Below are 17,611 nucleotides of genomic sequence, written 5' to 3'. Positions count from 1 at the left end.
CTTCTGAGGAAATATAGGCATTGTTGTGCTTTCTTGACTGTAGCTTCAACATGGATGGTCCAGGACTAATGGTTGGTGATGTTTATGCCTGGAAACTTGAAGCCCTCGAGCCTCGACTTCAACCCTATTGGTGCTGCCTGAGGCATATACACCATCTTTTTTCCTGGGCATATACACCACCTCGTTTCCTGGGCATATACACCACCTCGTTTCCTGGTCAATAACTAGCTCCTTCATCTTGCTGACATTGAGGAAAAACTTGATTCCTTGACACCTTGTTACTAAGCTCTCTAACTCCTTTCTGCATTCAGTTTCAGTTGGGAATTAAGTTATTCCTGCTCTAATTAATACCAAGTGAAGATGACTTGAGGGCAAAGGCAAGATATGGCTTGGCAATGATACCAACCAAAGCTGAAGATTTGTTGTCGAGCCATGCATGTGGAATCAGTTGGCAAGCGGCTACGGATGCCTATGGATTTGCAGGAGTTGATTTCCTTTATGGAAAGAATGCAGATCTGATGGTCAGAAATGTCTCGTTGGAGTGAAGCTGCAGTACTTTTATCAAATATTTTTTAGATTTGGCACACAATCATCAATCAGTGAAGGCAATCCTGTCTCTTTTTTATATATATCTCCAGACTGCTCATGGATTCCTAACCTTAATAATTAAATCTTTATATACTAAATATGTACTGCATATGGCATAAGATTATTCAGATTTAACATGTGTCAAGCAAGTATTGGCACTGTGAAACAAGATGAATTACAGCCTGTTTTTTGATATGTGGCCACTGTGGTTATTGAGAATGTAAATAATAGCTTGGTGACTTAACTGGGAAAGGATTTCAGGCATGAATTAGCTTTCCTTATTTGGTATTGTGGTTTTTTTGGCCTCCAGCTGATAACTTTAGGGAGATCACTGTGAGATATATTGTGTGGCCTAGATCACTGAATTCATCAAAGATATCAAGCAGCATTTATTAGAATGCCTGATTACTTTTACAAACTGATTACATCAAAGTCCAATGTTGTTGATGTGAATTGTTAGCTATTTTAATTTGAAATAACTGATGACTGATTACCTTTTTAAAAAAAATTCTCCTTGCTGATACAATTTTGTTCAATTTGATATCCATTACAAAGGCTTGCAATTCACTTCTTGGGTTTAAAAATGAAACCAGCAGATAAAAAAAATGTACCCAATTACCCACCGACTGTTGTATCTGCAATACCAGATAAATAACGAAAACATGAAAGCCTGAATACTGGTCAGGGTACAGACGGTTAATGAACCTTATTTGTCCAGATGTTCACAATTCTTGTTTGTGGGTTGCATTGTTTGTTTCTCGACACTTGATGACAACCAGATTACATTTTTTTTTTGGTTTACTTAAAATTGTACTGTGGCATACTAAAAAACCCTCTTTTCCCACGACATTATATTCACTTGTCAAGGCGATTAATTGAGAAATCAGTAAGAAGAATTTTCTTTTGTAATATTTTAATTGGGATTAATGGTTTTCAAAACATTTCGAATTCTAGCCTCTAATTTTCCATCATTGGTTAAGTTTATTCATTTGTTTGTACTTCTCGTACCAACGTATTGACATAATCTTCCTGTTATTCCTCCGTTTATATTCGCCAACCAAGGAGACAAATTTAAATCACTCAATGCTTTCAGAGGAATAATGTTTATTTTCCTTTCCTATAAGCTAAAAACCTTCCAGCGTAAACTTTGGAAATACGTGACCTGGTGACCAGTCTGAAGAAAGGTCTCAACCCAAAACATTTCCCATTCCTTCTCTCCAAAGATGGTGCCTGTGTTACTCCAGCATTTTGTGTCTCTCTTCGATTTAAACCAGCATCTGGTGCTGGGGCGGCATGGTGGCGCAGCGGTAGAGTTGCTGCCTTACAGCACTAACAGCGCCGGAGACCTGGGTTCGATCTTCACTATGGGTGCTGTCTGTACGGAGTTTGTATGTTCTCCCCGTGACCTGCGTGGGTTTTCTCCGAGATCTTCGGTTTCCTCCCACACTCCAAAGACGTACAGGTTTGTTGGTTAATTGGCTTGGCATAAATGTAAATTGTCCCTAGTGTGTGTAGGATGGTGTAAGTGCGCAGGGATCGCTGGTCGGTGTGGAATCGGTGGACTGAAGGGCCTGTTTCTGCGCTGTATTGCTAAACTAATCTGCAGTTCCTTCCTACACATATCACTGAAGGTGCTCCTCAGCCATACTCATCTTCCCTGTTTCATCAATGACGTTCCTTCCATCATAAGGTCAGAAGAGTCCATTTTCTCTGATGATCCTGCAACACTCACGGTCATTCGCAACTCTTCAATATATTAGGCAGCCCATGCCTACGTGCAACAAGTTTTAAAAGTCAGACCTAGTCTGATAAGTGGCAGAAATCATTTGCACCACGAAAGTGCCAAGCAATGACTATCCCCAACAAGAGAGCTTCTAAACACCCTACCCTTGATATTCAGCAGCATTGCATTCATTGGGTTCCCCACCATCAACATCCTGCATGCCACCAATGTCCACAAACTCAGCTGGACCAGCCACATGGCACAAGGAACTGCAGATATTAGAATCTTGAGCATAAAAGTGATGGAGTAATTCAGCGAGTCAGGCATTTCTGTGAAGGAAATTGATAGATTAAGTTTTTGTACAGGATCCTCCTTCAGACTAATAGCAGTAAGAAGTGGGGGAGTGGGGAGGGGTGGGGGTTTGGAAAAGAGAGGTGAGAGCAGGACAAAGCCTGGCAAGTGATGGATGGGTACAGGTGAGGTAGGTTTTGATTGGCAGCTGGGTAGAGTAAGTGACAAAGGCTCATGGTGAAAATGAGACAAAGGGTGTCAGATAAGCAGAGAAGAGAAGGAGTGAAATGTAAAGCCAGCGAGAGGGATATAAGGAGACAGAGGGGAAGGGAAGGAGGGGGGGATAAAAGTGAAATTAGACACTCGGGGATGGGAGATAAAAGTACAAAGGAGGTGGGAGGAGCAGAGTGACTGGGATAGTGATAATAGAATAAACTGTTGTCCACTGGTGTAGGGGGGAATGCACAGGGAAAAGAGAGGTGGGCGAGGGGTAATACTTGAAATTGGAAAATGTATTGTACATCTTGTGATAGTTAGAAGAGCAGGTGTGAGGCTGGGTTTCCTGTACTCCTTCACTACTTGATGTCTTGTTTTTACAATCTTCATGTACATGTCTGGTATGTGACAGATTGGTCTCTAGCTTGGTGCAGCACGTGTTTGGATGAGTGCAGCATTGATACTTTTCAAGACGTTCCTGAAACACCATTCCGGACAAAGCATCCTACATGATTGGCACCTAATGGACTATGCTGAGCATTCATTCCACTCGACATGGTGGCTTGGCGTGCACTATCTACAAAATCATTGCAAGTCACTTCAGCCATATCTACCAAACCTGCAATGTCTATTGTAGGAAGACTGAGGGCAGCAGGCAGATGGGAATGTCACCAGCTGCAGGTCTAGTCGAACACCATCTTGACTGGAAATATGTCACAGATATTTCATTGCGATTGGATCAAAGTCCGAGTCTTCAATGCAGGAGCATCTCAAGGAGCTGAGCTCACCTCCGATTCCACTCTATTTTCATGACTATGTTACCAGACACGGCTCCCACGCCATCTTTAAATTTGCAGATAGTCCCACCATTGTTGGACGAATAACAGGTAATGAATGATGAGTCCAAGCACAGGAGGTAGATTGATAATCTGATTGGTTCCTGGACAACAATCTTGCTCACAGTGTTAGCAAGAGCAAAGAGAACACATTTTTCAATTTTAGGTTACAACCCACTATTTTTTTTACCCTCCTTCTCCCCCCCCCCCCCCCCCCTCCCCTCCCCCCCCCCTTCTCTGTCCCCTTCCACTGATATCTCTCCATCAGTCTGCACGTTACACTTGTCTCTTTATCAACACTGTTTGGTCTCTTTATCTCCTTTGGACCCTTTTTGTCACCCTGTTTTCTCCTTTTTATCGCTAGCCTTTGTCCACCCATCTGTTAATCAAAATAAAAAAAAACCCTTACCTGTAACTTGCTTTCTCCTGGTCCCACCTCTATTCCAGATTTCTCTCCGTCACTGCAATCAGCTTGAAGAAAGGTCCCGACCCGAAACATCACCTATCCATGCCCTCCAGAGATGCTGCCTGACTCGTTGACCTTCTCCAGCCAAAGAGCTGTCTGTTGCCTTCAGGGAGAAAAAGCAGAGGATCCATGAACCTGTCTTCATCCATCGGGAGATTGGTAGAGAAAGTCCATGGCTTCAAGTTTTTGGATGTGAATATCTCTAAAGATCTGACTTGGGGGCCGGTACAGTAATTCAATCACAAAGGAAGTTTATCTTAGAAGATTGAGGACCTTCAATAGATTGCTGAATGCTCTTATCAAACTTCTTCAGGTGAATGGTAGAAAACATGCTGACTGGTTGCACAGTAACCTGGTTTGGTAATTTGAATGCCAAAGCATGAAGAAGGTTGCAAAAAGTTGCACATATTGTCAGTTCATCATAGGTACTGATCTCTCTACCATTGAAGGGATCTACAGGGGGTGCTGCCTCAAAAAGACAGCTGATATCATCAAAGACCCACACCACCCTGGCCATGAACTCATCTCGCTGCTACCATTGGGAAGGAGGTATGGGAACCTAAAAACTGTGTAACCTCCAGGTTCAAGAACAGCTACTTTACAGCAACATCAGGCTGTTGAGCATTGCACGACATTAACTACAACCCTACCTGAGCAACTAGAATTAACTATGGACTTTGTTTTGGTTGCACTACAGACTTTGGTTTTACGCTGTTATAGTCTGATTACCTAGTATTGCTGATTATTAATTTATTGTACTACTGATTATTGTGTGTCTATCTGTGTGTTATTATACTAATGGACCTGTAAAGCTCCAGTAAGTATTGTTCCATTGTTCCATTGAAACAGTATTTCATTGTTCCATTGACGGTACTTTATCATAGTTAAATTCTCTTGACATGACTTTTGCCTCTTGGTTTGAAACTCTTATTCAAAGTTTTGTATTTGTGAGGGGTAGCCCAGGAGGACTGACGTGGTTCAAGAAATTAGTTCTGCACCTTCCCAAGAGCTATCAGGGAAGGCTTTGCCAGAGGTGCCAAGATCTTGAAAAAAAAGATCACAATCATAATCATCATCGTAATTTATTAGCCAAGTATGTTTTGCAACATACAAGGAATTTGGTTTGCCATACAGTCATACCAAAAAAGCAACAAGAACTTTCACAGAGAACTACATAAAAATTTGACATAAACATCCACCACAGTGACTCCTCCACATTCCCCACTGTGATGAAAGGCAATAAAGTCGTATCTTCTTTCCTCCTTTCCTCTCGCGGTCGGGGGAGTCGAACCATCTGCAGCCGGGGATCGAGCTCCCACTTCGGGGCGTATGTATTGCCTTTTTCAAATTAACCAAAATTGGCAAAATACAATAGATGGTTGTTTATGATGTGATATGATCTGAAGGGTTTTGACCCGAAATGCCAACCATTCCATCTCTCTAGAGATGTTGCCTGTCCCGCTGAGTTACTCCAGCATTTTGTGTCTGTGTTCTGCATATGATCGAGCGGAAGCTTGATTTCAAGTAGACAGAAATAGACAATAGGTGCAGGAGTAGACCATCCGCCCCCTCGAGCCAGCACCTCCATTCAATGTGATCATGGCTGATCATCCACAATCAGTACCCCGTTCCTGCATTCTTCCCATATCCCTTGACTCAGCTATCTTTAAGAGCTCTCTCTTGAAAGTATCCACAGAATCAGTCTCCACCACCCTCTGAGGCAGAGAATTCCACAGACTCACAACTCTCTGTGAAAATGTTTTTCTTCATCTCTGTTCTAAATGGTTTACCCCTTATCCCTTATTCTTAAACTATGGCCCCTGGTTCTGCATTCCCCCAACATTGGGAACATGTTTCCTGCCTCCAGCGTATCCAAACCCTTAATAATCTTATATTTCTCAATAAGATCCCCTCTCACCTTCTAAATTCCAGAGTATACAAGCCCAGCCGCTCCATTCTATCAACATATGACAGTCCCGCCATCCCGGGAATTAACCTGGTGAACCTATGCTGCACTCCCTCAATTGCAAGAATGTCCTTCCTCAAATTTGGAGACCAAAACAGCACACAATACTCCAGGTGTGGTCTCACTAGGGCCCTGTACAACTGCAGAATTACCTCTTTGCTCCTATACTCAACTCCTCTTGTTATGAAGGCCAACATGCCATTTGCTTTCTTCATTGCCATGAAGAAAACAAATGGACAAGTACCCCCAGATCCCGTTGTACTCCCCTTTTCCCAACTTGACTCCATTTAGATAATAATCTGCCTTCTGTTTTTGCCACCAAAGTGGATAACCTCACATTTATTCACATTAAACTGCAACCGAAATGCATCTGGCCACTCACCCAACCTGTGCAAATCACCCTTAATCCTCATAGCATCTTCACAGTTCACACTGCCACCCAGCTTTGTGTCATCTGCAAATTTGCTAATGTTACTTTTAATCCCTTCATCTAAATCATTAATATATATTGTAAATAGCTGTGGTCCCAGCACCGAGACTTGCGGTACCCCACTAGTCACTACCTGCCATTCTGAAAGGGACCCGTTTATCCCTACTGCTTTGAAGAAGAAGCTCCAACCGCCGGCCCGTGGCCTACTTCTACCACGGACCCGGCGTGGACTTACCATCACCCCTAGAGGGGAGCTTCGTCTGTCGGCCCTGCGGTCTGCGGTGCTTCTGGCTGTGGCGGGGACTTTAAATCTTCGACCGCCAGCCTGTGGCCTACACCAACCTAAAGCCGCGGTCTCCGGTGGGGAAGAGCCGATCCTGGACTGACTCTGGACTCTGGTCCCGACCACGGGGGGAAATGGAGGAGGATTGGCCAAATTCTGTGCCTTCCACCACATTGATGAATGCTGTGGTGGATGTTTGTGTTAATTTTTATTGTGTATTGTGTGTTCTTTATCATTGTACCGCTGCTGACAAATTCATTTCACTTGTACTTTATGTGCAATGTGACGAATAAAACTGATTGTATTGTATTGTATCTTTGTTTCCTGTCTGCCAACCAATTTTCTGTCCATGTCCATGTTAGAACTCTACCCCCAATACCATGTGCTCTAATTTTGCCACTAATCTCCTATGTGGGACATTATCGAATGCTTTCTGAAAGTCCAGGTACACTACATCCACTGGCTCTCCCTTGTCCATTTTCCTAGTTACACCCTCAAAATATTCCAGAAGATTAGTCAAGCATGATTTCCCCTTCGTAAATCCATGCTGACTCGGACCAATCCTGTTACTGCTATCCAAATGTGCTGCCATTTCATCTTTTATAATTGACTCCGGCATCTTCCCCACCACCGATGTCAGGCTAACTGGTCTATAATTCCCTGTTTTCTCTCACCCGCCTTTCTTAAAAAGTGGGATAACATTAGCTACCCTCCAATCCACAGGAACTGATCCTGAATCTATGGAACATTGGAAAATGGTCACCATTAAGTCTATGGTTTCTAGAGCCACTCCCTTGAGTACCCTGGGATGCAGACCACCAGGCCCTGGGGATTTATCAGCCTTCTGTCCCATCAGTCTACCCAACACCATTTCCTGTCTAATGTGAATTTTCTTCAGTTCCTCCGTCATCCCAGATCCTCTGGTCACTAGTACATCAGGGAGATTGTTTGTGTCCTCCTTAGTGAAGAAGGTTCCAAAGTACCTGTTCAAACTTGTTCCCCATAATAAATTCACCTTTTTCAGTCTTCAAGGCTCCAACTTTGGTCTTAACTAATTTTTTCCTCTTCACATACCTAAAGAAGCTTTTACTATCCTCCTTTATATTCTTGGTTAGCTTACCTTCGTACCTCATCTTTTCTCCCCGTATTGGCTTTTTAGTTATCTTCTTAAATGAAATTATCCGAACATTTTGGGATAAAATTGTGGAATATCAATCTGGCAATTGAAGATTTTTCCACAACTTGTAGTAAGTCTTACACACAGGATTTCACAAAATGCTAAATAGCTTTTAGTGAAATAGCAAGAGCATAGAAGAGAACCCATGATATGGAAATGTTGCAGAGACGTGGTGGAACCAGGAATTTCTATAGTCAGGGAGCGAATGAAGTAAATGCTGCCATGAGGTGTGCAGGTGGAAAAGTGTGTAAACTGGCATTGAACAGGTTAATTGCTTTAAGAAAGGTGAGGACCCAGACAGCAAAGAGATGTTTAAATCAAGACAGGTAACCTTATTAGGCATTCATTGTCAGATGTTATCTGTATTCAGCTGCTTAAATTATTCTTAACAAAAAATTGTTCAATCCGATTTTCTTCTGGCTTGGTCACTACATGCTCATTTTTTAATTTTTCACAATGCAAAGGAATTTATTTCCATCTTCATTCCCTTCAGTACACTATCGATTATTTCTGCTAATTTCCAAAAAGACATGTTTATATCTTCTGAACTGAAAATGCCTCTGGGAAGATTCAACTTCATGGTTTTGCAATTAATTTAGTCACTGTTTTGGCACCCATTCCTCAAATCTGACCTATTTTAAATTGTGAAATTAAGACTGCACATTGTACTCCAGATGTGGTCTGATCGTGGCCAAATAAAATTGTCTCACTGCATAAGCTATACCTTGGAGTTCTAAAATGGTTAAGTATAATGGAGGAGATAAATGTTTTACAGTGTCATGAGCATTGTAGTAATTAGCACTTCTGCATACGGATAGTAACGCGTATTTTTAATTGGATTTCAGAAGGTAATTAACGTTTCCATTGCACACATTGGCGGGAACTAAGTCTCACAGATATATTAATAATTATATAATCAGTTTTTAATTTTATAATTTAAACCATCTTTAACGTACTTCAATCAATTGCCTAATTTAATGCAGAAAGTTATGCCACATGTTATATGTCCTATTACATGTCTATATTTAAAAGGCAAACTGCAAATGGTGTGCAATATCTCACTTATAGGTCAGGCAAAATCTGTGGAGTGAGAACAGGGTGAATGTTTTATTTTGTTGATGATCCAGTGTTTATCTGCACAGACACTGCTTAGCCCGCTGACTATATCTAGCTCTTTCTGTTTTTTATTATTGTGACATTGTTAGACTTGATCTCACCCTCTCCGGCATTCAAGAAAAGTCTAAGCCAGCAATCACTGGAAAACTTCATTGCTTTGCTGTGTAGACTGGTTGAAATCATTCCCGCTGCAGTCTGATCTTATATGGAAGGTTCACCTGGAATTGTTTTCAGTGGTACATTTCCTTTGGTATACATGATGAATGGATATTAAGTAGAACTGCTTAATGGTTGCTAGTTTTTAACCTCCTTGTACAGTTGCAGACTGTTATATTTCAAGACTCCTGATAATAAAACTCCTTATCAAATGTGTTTCAATGTATGGTTCAATGGAACTTTATTGCCACATGTACCTAGATACAGTGAAATTATAATAATAATAATAATAATAATACTAATAATACTAATAATGATATTAATAATAATAATAATAATATATTTTATTGTCAATGCACATCAGTGCAACGAGATTTAGTATGCAGCTTCCATCCGATGTCAAAAAAATAAAATAAATAAATAAACTGTGCGACGTGACCATCTGAGGGAGACAGTCCAGGGGGGGTTGGGGGGCACTCAGCAGGGCCGGTTCAGAGCCGCTATACCTCTGGGAATGAAGCTGTTTCTGAGTCTGGAGGTTCGGGCGTAGAAGGCCTTGTAAAGTCTGCCGGAGGGAAGTAGTTCGAACAGTCCATTACAAGGGTGTGAGGAGTCTTTATGGATGCTGACGGCCTTCCTGAGGCACCGTGTGTGGTAGATGCCCTCCAAGGCTGGTAGCTGTGTCCCAATAATCCTCTGCGCTCTGTGGACGACGCGCTGAAGAGCTCTCCTCTCCGCTCCGTGCAGCTGAGATACCAAACAGAGATGCCATACGTTAATATGCTCTCTGTGGTGCAGCGGTAGAAGTTTGTCAGCAGCTGTTGGGGCAGACCAGTCTTTTTTTAATATCCTCAGGAAGAACTCATTGCTGTGCCATCAAGACCAGCGCAGCAGTGTTGGTGGACCATGTGAGGTTCTCTGACGCTCGTGTAGACGTTCAGTAAAGATCATGGGCACAATCATGTTTAAGTACAAGAGCGTAAGAATAGTAGATTACACTGAGGCAGTACACAAGAGTCGCCATGTTTTAGCATCATCTTATAGCCTTCAAGCTCAGAGTCTTATCTTTGCCGTTGAATTGACGGGGGCACTGGCATTGCAGGGTTGGTCTGGGCAGGCGTTGTTGTCGATGTCCTCCTCTGCCGCTCCAGGCCACTGTGGGCAGTGTCCTATTCCTGTGCTTGGCCATGGAGTGCTGCCCGATCTAACCAAGCCTCATGCTGCTGCAGGCCACCCTGTGGCCCACTCCACCAATGCAATAATCCGGGCATGTTGATCTGTGAATGTCCTGTTTCTCTCCTCACAAGGCCACCGCTAATCCTTCGTATCCTGGGGCGCCTTCTGAAACTGACCTTAAACAACGTCAGAGCATCTCCATGGGGGTGGGTGGTAAGCCCCTACTCCACTCACTGGCACCAGTACCTTCCTCCAGCTGCCACCACCATCTTGAAGGCTCCAAAGTGTCAGCAAGTTTCACCAAAGGACAAGCTGTTTAATGGCAAATTCACAGAGGTTCACTAGATGCCAAGCAAAGAATGAATGGATGTAAATACAACCTAGATTTTTCACTTAAACATAGTGACACCATTGGAATTCATTTGATACGATAAATAAAGTTAATCGTTGGCAATATTTGACTGCAGTCTTTAATGCTAAATTTTGAGATTTAACACATTTTTGAATTGTTATAAAACAACAGAAAATCATAGTCATTAATTCTATACATTGTGAACATTCTGTGACGTGTAATTGTAGCTACATTCATTGGCCTTTGTTTTTTCTCAAATGCTGGTGGAATTATGAGTTTTGTCATGGTTCACGACCAACCTCTAGTGGTAAGGAATAAGTACTGCATCATTGTACTCCAGTATCCCACATTGTTCTGTGCTAGCATCACACTATATATGGTAGAGACAGAATAACCTTCAAATGGGTTCTTTCTTCCACAGAGTTGATCATGTTATGCTGATATAAAAACTACACATACCACAACCAGAGTGGACTAACATAATGTAAAGCAAAAAACACAGCGCTTGAGGAATATAATCAGGCAGCATCCGTGGAGGGAAATGGACAATGTTTTGGGTCGTGACTGTTCTTCATACTTGCACCCATCATGTAAAATAAATAAACATATTTGCAGACTTTCAAATACAGTGTAAACATATCTGGCAATGACAAATGATGAAGATTAGTGGACAGTGCCATTTATAAAGCCTGTTAATCCCACATTATCATGACTGCACCTCCATCATCCCCGATCCCTCCTGTAATCACTCCATTCTGCCAGCTTCTCTAAATCCACTGTATTTGTAATGATGAGGCTTTCCTCACCCGTGTATTTAAGGTAACTTGCTATTTCCTTAACCAAGGATTCCACAATGCCATCATTGGCAGGGCTTCCAACTGTGTTGTATATATTTCCTACGAGTGGTACTGTCAAACTCTCTCTCGTTCCAGCAGAAGATGGCTTGAACCTCCCCATCCTCTCCATTCAATGTGTCCTCCTTCAAAATGTCCTCAACCCTCAGCAGGATTTCACCAGACACATCTTTAGTTTATTTTAGAGATTACACACGGAAACAGGCCCTTTGGACCACCGAATCCACACCGACGAGCGATCCCCGCACATTGACATTATCCTACACACACTTGGGACAATTTACACTTGCACCAAGCCAGTTAACCTACAGACCTGGACGTCTTTAGAGTGTGGGAGGAAACCGAAGATCTCGGAGAAAACCCACGCCATCACAGGGAGAATGTACAAACTCCGTATAGACAGCACCCGTTGTCAGTCTTGAACCTGGGTCTCCGGCGCTGCATTCGCTGTAAGGCAGCAGCCCTACCACTGCGCCTTCTTCTCCCAGCATGTGAAGGGAATGCTTCCTCCATGATATTTTGACTTGCTCGTTCATCTCCATCAAGCACGTTCCTATTCAACCAAAGAAGATACAGCACTGGCTGGCTAGCTCCTTTCCCTCCCTCTGTTCAAGGACCTAAATATCCTTTATAGGTGAAGCAATGATTCACTTGAACTTCTTTGGTTTATAATGGTTTTGTGCTCATTATGTGGTTTCTACTACAATGAAGAAGTCCAGCACAGGTTGAGCAATTACTGTGCAAGGCACCTCTGTTCAGTCTGCAAAGGTGACCTTGAGCTTCCTGTCAGCCGAAAGGGCCTGTCCCACTTGAGCGTCATTTGCGCGTCACACAGATGGCGCGCGAAGATTTTGTACATCCTAAAATCCAGGGGCGCCGCGCGGGACTGCGTGTCACTACACACCATGCGCGCTTAAACGATGTCGCGTAAATGACGCGAAAATGACGCCCAAGTGGGACAGGCCCTTAATTCACTATTCCACTCCCCCTCTGACCTCCCTGCCTTTGGTCTTGCACGCTGTTCCAAACAGTTATCAAATCTAGAGGACCAGCTTGTCCTTTTATCAGCATGTTGCAGCCTTGGTGAATTGATCATTCATTTAGCAATTTCAAATGAGCATTCGTTTTACTTTTGTAATTTGTTGCAATCTTTTTTTTCTCATTTCTTTCTTGCTGTCAGTTTTTTAAGTAATTGTTATCATGAAACTTTGCATTGTTTCAATGAAATTCCTTCTGTTCTCTCACGTTCACTGTGTCTTGGAAAAACGTGACATTAATAAACCAATATCAATTAAAACAAAATTCGGGGTAGAATTAAAACATAAAAGAATTAAGTTTACACTTCGTATTTCAGTGTTGGAAATGTTCGGAGCTGTTAATTAAAATATTAGTGAAAGGGCACAAAGATGACATGTTTGATATTTATCTGAAGGAAATAGAAGGGTCCAGTAATGCTATTACTATTATAGCATTTTAATGTGCTACTTGTCGTTAGGCACTTAGGATGTCATAAGTGATAGCAGTAGAATTAGGCCATTCGGCCCATAAGTCTACTCTGCCATTCAATCATGGCTGATCTATCTCTCCCTCCTAACCCCATTCTCCTCTCTTATATAACCTCTGACACCTGTACTAATCACAAATCTATCTATCTGCCTTAAAAATATCCATTCGGGCCTTCTGTGGCAAATAATTCAACATATTTACCACCCTCTGACTAAAGAAATGTCTCCTCATCTCCTTCCTAAAAGAACGTCCTTTAATTCTGAGGCTATGGCCTCTGGCCCTAGACTCTCCCACTAGTGGAAACATCTTCTCCACATCCACTCTATTCAAGCCTTTCACTATTCTGTATGTCTCAATGAGGTCCCCCCTCATCTTTCTAGAATCCAGCAAATTTGTCAAGCAAGATCTCCTCTTCACAAAGTCATGCTGACTGGCCTATTTTATCCTGAACTTCTAAGTACTCCGTAACCTCATCCTTTATAATGCACTCTAAAATCTTATCAACCGATCAGACCAACTGGCCTATAGTTCCCACTATTCTGTTTTGCTCCCTTTTTGTGCAGCTGGATAATATTGGCAATTTTCCAATCATTTGGGACTTCGCCTGTCCCTAGTGATTCTTGAAATATCACTCAATGCCTCGCAATATCTAAAGCCACCTCTTTCACTATGCTGGGGTGCAGTCCATCTGGTCCAGGTGACTTATCCACCTTCAGCCCTTTCAGCTTCCTAAGCACCTTCTTCCTAGTAATAGTCACTCCACTAACTTCCAACTCCTGACTCTCTTGAATTTCAGGCACATTGCTGCTGTCTTCCACTGTGGAGACTGATGCAAAAAAGTTATTCAACTCCTGCCATTTCTTTATTCCCCATTATCACATCTCCTGCATCATTCTCCAGCGGCCTAACTTCCACTCTTGCCTCTTTCTTACTCTTTATATAACTTAAGAAGCTCTTGCTATCCTCTTTTATATTATTGGCTAGCTTACTAATGTACTTCTTGATTTTTAAGGGTTTTTAATGTATGGATATACTTACACACTGAAACAATCATGCATGCCTATCATTCAATTGTTTCTGGTAACAGCTACTACTCTAGGTTGCTTGCAAGAACAGCTGTCTAATTTCCTCCCCAGCTAATATTCAAATGTTGTCCCCTATAGGGTCTTGTCCCCCTTGCCCTCCCAATGACCCCTACTATTTTCCTTCTCTGCCATCCTCTATCCCACCTCGTTACCTCACTGCCTTGCAGTCCGCAATCCATAAATTCCACAGTGGTGGAATGTTGCTGGGATGGTCATTACACGATCTAAGCATTCAAGCTTTGTGTCTGAAGTTTTAGTATTATCGCTGGCAATCTGCTTAGTGTCACTTTGTTCCTTTGCAAGATTGCTGAAGAAGCCAGGGCAATGAATTCTTCAGTCCTATGACTGTCTTCAAAATGTTAATGTTTAAGTGCAAATACCCCAAAGTCTCCCGACAAGGTCAGGTGTGATTAGATGTGAAAATCAAACTATGGTTAAGAGATATCTTGCTATGCCATTATTCATACCTAAATGACATCACATTGTAACAGCTCATACAACCACACTCAATGGTGTGTTTCTGGAGAAAAATTGTTTCTTTGCCCTTGGTTTTCTTCCACCCAAGTTATTAACTATGGTTTGGGTTTCATTTTGGTTTCTTTGGTCCTGAGGAACATATCTCGCTTAAGATAAACACAAAAAGCTGAAGTAACTCAGCGGGACAGGCAGCATCTCTCAAGAGAAGGAATGGGTGACGTTTCGGGTCGAGACTCTTATCTGAAGAAGGGTCTTGACCCGAAACGTCACCCATTCCTTCTCTCCAGAGATGCTGCCTCTCCCACTGAGTTACTCCAGCATTTTGTGTCGATCTTTGTTTTAAACCAGCATCTGCAGTTCCTTCCTACACATATCTCGCTTAAGTATTTGTTTCCATATTTAGCTGTGTCACGTCAAGAACAATAGGTACTAGAGACCAGTGTCAATCCTGACCGAGCTTGCCGTCCGTCTGTGTGGACTTTGCATGTTCTCCCTGTGACCTCAGAGATTTGCTGTTGGTGCTGTGGTTTCTTCCCACATCCCAAAAATGTGTAGGCTATTTGGCCACTGTAAATTGACCATATCGTATTGGTTAGCAGTAGAATCTGGAGGGAGTTTGAGAATGTGGAGAGAATAAGAATAGGATTAATGTAGGATTACTTTAAATGAGTCATTGGTGATCGATGAGGACTCAGTATACTGAAGGGCTTCTTTCCGTGCTTATATCTCAAGACTCTGTGCTGTTATGTTTAGCTGACCTGCCAACATTTTCGACTATTCTTGAATCAGTTTGGATCTGCTGTTCAAGAAGGGAGGTCAAGGTCAAAGGTCAAAAACTTTATTTGCCATTTGTGCTTACACACATAGGAACTCTTGTGCGGTTATTCAGAGAGTCAAGTCAAGTCAAATTAAAAATTAAAAAGACACACAGAAGACACATAATCTATAAAAACATATACTACTCTAGAAATAAAAAAAAGAAAATGCCTAAAACCCTATATAAAGGGGAAAGTGAGAGCATTGTAACTTGCACAAACCCTATATCAGGACATCAGTTCATTTTGTTTTGTTTTGGCCAAGAGTCTCACTGTTGCAGGGAAGAAGCTCTTAAAAAAGCGTGTTCTGTTTGTGGCGATACTGTCTGCTCGTCTGTGCCTGAGGTTGTATGTGCAGTTTTTGTGTTTGAGCAGGGAGTGAGCTGGATATAGTGTGTCTCTGATGATTCTCTCTGCTCTTTTTTGACAGCGCTGTGTGTAAATTGTGTCCATGGAGGGGAGTTCCGTTCTGATAATCCTCTCTGCAGTCTTTATGACTCTTTGCAGAGCCTTCCTCTCTGTCTGTGTGGTGTTTCCATACCACACCGTGATGCCTGTGGTGAGGATGCTCTCTATCAGTCCTTTGTAGACCTGGGTGAGAGGGCGACAGTGCAGACCAGCTTTTCTGAGCAGCCTGATGAAGTACAGTCTCTGCTGGGCTTTTTTCACTGTGGCTGCAGTGTTCAAAGTCCAGTTCAGATCTGATGTTACTTGTAATCCCAGGTATCTGTAACTGTCAGCCCTCTCCACCACAATCCCCTTGATGATGAGGGGTTGCAGGGGGGGTGGATTTTTTCTGAAGTCCATTATTATTTCTCTTGTCTTGTCTGTGTTGAGGCTTAGGTCGTTCACCTCACCATAGGCAAGAATGTCGTTCACCAGACTCCTGTAGCCCGACTCGTCCCCCCCCTTGATGAGGCCCAGGATGGTGGTATCATCCGCATACTTAATAATGATGGTATTTTCCTGGGTGGAGACACAGTCGTGTGTGTACAGGGTGAAAAGTTTGGGACTGAGACAGCAGCCTTGTGGTGATCCTGTGCTGACGGTGAGCTCTGCAGACACCCTCCTTCCCAAGCAGAAGAGTGGAAACTATGGGTCTGTTCACCTGATTTCAGTGGTTGAGAGGGTGGTGAATCTGTGGAATGCATTACCACAGAAGACTATGGAGGCCAAGTCAATGGCTATTTTTTAAGGCAGAGGTTAATATATTCTTGATTAGTACAGGTGTTGAGGGTTATGGGGGGAAGGCAGGAGAATGGGGTTGAGGGGGAAAATATGTGGAGGCTGTGGACAAGATGCAGATGAGTTTTACCAGAATGATGCCTGAATTAGGAGATATTCACTACAGGTGGTGTTTGGACAGACTTGGATCGTTTGCTGTTGAATGCTGGAGATTGTGGGAACACCTGATAGAAGTACGCCAAATTATGAAAGCCATAGATGCGATAGATGTTCAAATCTTTTTCACAGAATGGAAATATCAAATAGTAGAAGGCATAACTTTAAGGGGAGAAGGGTAAATGTAAAGGAAACGTGTGTGGCAGCTTTTTTTTTGCACAGAGTGGTGAGAGCCTAGAATACGCTGCTGGGGTGTGGTGTTTGAGGCAGATACTGTAGTGACATTCATGAGACTCTTGGATAGGCAGGGATAGACACAAAATGCTGGAGTAACGCAACGGGACAGGCAGCAACTCTGGAGAGAAGGGTGACGTTTCGGGTCGATACCCTTCTTCAGACTGATGTTAGGGTAGAGGGAGATTTGTGTTTTGTGTTCTATAAGAGTACATCCCATCTATTTAGTTATCTGCCTCTGTTTTCCCCTTATTTTGATTGAAGCCATAAAATTCCCAGATAGATGAATTATTTTGAGTCTATTCTATTTTGATTTTATTGGTGGATTTGGTGCGATTAAAACATGAAAATCCCAAGCAGCTGTAGGGTGAAGAGTAATTACTTTTTAATATCAAGTTTTGGTTTCATTTATAATATAATCCATATGTAAAGAATTATTGTCGTTGAGCCAAATTATTAAATGTCAAAATGTTGAAGAAAATCTTATGTTGGCAATAAAATGTTATTTTATGGAACTAATTTT

At 42.3% G+C, this 17,611-nt stretch overlaps 1 protein-coding gene across 1 annotated transcript in view; it reads left to right on the top strand.

Annotated features, from left to right (window-relative positions):
- The window catches only part of arhgap42 (Rho GTPase activating protein 42), a 254,861-nt gene that overhangs the window by 171,293 nt on the left and 65,957 nt on the right, over positions 1-17,611 (top strand). The window lies entirely within an intron of this gene.

This window comes from Amblyraja radiata, chromosome 6 (assembly GCF_010909765.2).
Source record: "Amblyraja radiata isolate CabotCenter1 chromosome 6, sAmbRad1.1.pri, whole genome shotgun sequence".
NCBI lineage: Eukaryota > Metazoa > Chordata > Chondrichthyes > Rajiformes > Rajidae > Amblyraja > Amblyraja radiata.
The sequence above is the reverse complement of the archived record's forward strand: the minus strand, read 5'-3'. Positions and strand labels throughout refer to the sequence as shown.